Here is a 2,500-nt window from a genome sequence, read left to right as displayed (position 1 = left end):
TGCTCCTGTTGGATTCTGATGTGAAAAGCACTGGAGCCTGTGGCTGATGCTCTTATTGTGAAATTCTCACGTTTTACACATAATCTCGAGGTGAGACGTGGTCTTCATGACTTTGTCTGTTTGTCACAAAAACTACTGAACTGATTTTAATTTGAACTGGGTGAAGAGGAGGAGTCCAGACAGAAAAGAGGAGGTTCTAGACAGAAAAGAGGAGGAGTCCAGACAGAACACGAGTTCCTGATTCACGAAGCAGAACCGGAAACTTTTGGTCTCTTTGGTTTTCAGTTTTTCTAAATGTTCACTGATTTCTCAAAGAAAACTTCATGACTTGTGATGAAGCTTCATGTTGAGACGACTGATGATGGCGAGCGTGACTGAATGTTTGGTTGTTGAGCTCGAGCGACTGATGTTGATGTTTTTGTGGTTTAAAGAAACTAAAATCATCTCAGTTTAGTTTTAAATCTTCCGTCACGTTTCTCTCCGGAGCCACAACAGGAAGCTCGGAGCCTCTCCTCTGATTGGCTGACAGTTTTCAGAGGGGACAGGTGGTCAACTGGATTAAACTCTCCACTTCAGGTTCTTCATTTGCTGCGGCTCAATCACTGCAGGTCACTTTTCCGGTTTCAGAAGGAGAAGCTGGAACCTGCAGATTGAACAGCTCGTTCCAAACACAGGTTTCAAATTCTCACAAACTTTAAAGAGAAAATCACTCAAATAAAAACATGTTTCCAGGAGTTCTGCAGGATTTAATCTGTGAGAACAGTCGTGTGAAGTCTGATAAAAGTCCTGAGGCGACGTCACTGCTCCGGTCTATTTTACAATAGTTCATCCTTTATTTATGTTGCTGTCTCTGCAGTATTTAAGATCAGGCCTCAGGCTCACGTTTAAATAATCTGAGCAGATAATGAAAACTTTAATGTCAGGGTTTAAAATAGGGCCAGCGGGGGTGTCTCTGTCTCCAAGTGTCCTGCTGCCACAGTCCACATGGAGACAGTGAAAGTCTCAGTTATTAACTTCCTCTAAAAGCAATAACTGTAGACGAGAACTCTGTGATTCTCCTGCTGCTCGTGTTCCAGGTGTTCAGCGTCTCTGCAGCGAGACGAGTGAGTAGTGTCCTCAGGTGATGTCCCCAGAGTCAGGGTGGGTACCTTAAACTGCAGGTGCATTGTGGGTAATGTAGTTGACAGGTTCTGACGAGGAAGAATAATGTGTGGAGTAAAAACTGTGTGGAGTCCGGCATCGTATCAAGTGGACGATGTTAAATCAGCGTCATGCATGAACAAGTCAAACTTTCTGTCAGAGCGGCGACACACACACACACATACCTGAGTACTGTCCACACACACAGACACACACACACACACAGACACACACAGACACACACACACACACACTGGCCTAGTTTGAGCCTCGGTAGCAGAGCTCATTAAGACCCTCTCTCTTTGTTCTCAGTTCCAGGATGTCTCTGTAGTGCCAGCAGACACACACACACACACACACTCACACACACACACACACACACACACACACACACACACACACACACACACACACACACACACACACACACACACATAGACAGTGGACTTACAGCTTCAGTGAACTCTCACTAACTCCACTGAGCTGTGGTCGGTCTCTGTTTGTCTCCACTTGTTGAAGAAGTGACCGGAGCAGCCGAGAGGTTTGAGAGGAAACTGAGAGGAAGCGACTGGTACGAGCTGAGAGATTTATCCTTTCAGCAAACATCTGTTTCCTGCAGGGGTTCATTGTGGGGTTTTCAGCTTCTATAAGACATGTATCTACACAATAATTCATGAGAGAAGCTGTGTATCAGGCCGCTTCCTTCTGAGAACACGACACGGCCCCAGAGGCCACGAGTGGTTTCACATCCCAAACTCACGGAGACGGTTTGAGCTACGGAAACGTTGATCAAGCTGGAGGTTGATGATCACGTTTGGAAGTGAACCTTCAGACGTTTGGGTCCCATCGTTTGACGCCATCTCTTTTCAAAACAGTTTCAACACCAGAGCAGGTTCACCTGAGGAGGAACCACCTGTCGGAGCCTTTGTTGCTCAGGAATGGAAGGACACATTAGTCTGACGCACGTTGGAAGTGAACCCTCCGGTCGTGCTGCTGTGACACAACAGATCAATCCCTTGAATTAGGAAGCAGCTCAACTTTGACGGAAACAGAGAAAATGAAATGAATCCGTCAGACTCTACCAACAGACCACACCTTGTCTCAGTAGAATCAAAAGAGGATCGGAGTCTCTGTCCAGAACCTTGAGCAGGATAATAAGTGACAGACGACAGCAGCAGCAGAACCAGCTCAGAACAGAAGAACCTCAGTGGGCAGGATTTCACAGTGAGAGTGTTTGAGTGAGACCTTGAGTCTGGGATCTTCACCTCAGATGAGAGATATGAACTCGATGTCAGTGTGATAGAGACGCTTGGTTCATCGGGTGGATCACACAGACGCTTCCTGTCTCAGGCCGACGTCC

The 2,500-nt window shown here is 46.5% G+C and overlaps 1 protein-coding gene across 1 annotated transcript in view; it reads left to right on the top strand.

Moving 5' to 3' along the window:
* Positions 1-2,500, top strand: part of gfra2b (GDNF family receptor alpha 2b) — a 45,153-nt gene that overhangs the window by 1,793 nt on the left and 40,860 nt on the right. The window lies entirely within an intron of this gene.

The sequence above is a fragment of the Limanda limanda genome, chromosome 1 (genome assembly GCF_963576545.1).
Source record: "Limanda limanda chromosome 1, fLimLim1.1, whole genome shotgun sequence".
In the NCBI taxonomy this organism is placed as follows: Eukaryota; Metazoa; Chordata; class Actinopteri; order Pleuronectiformes; family Pleuronectidae; genus Limanda; species Limanda limanda.
Note: the sequence above shows the minus strand (reverse complement) of the source record. Positions and strands in the feature narration are given on the sequence as shown.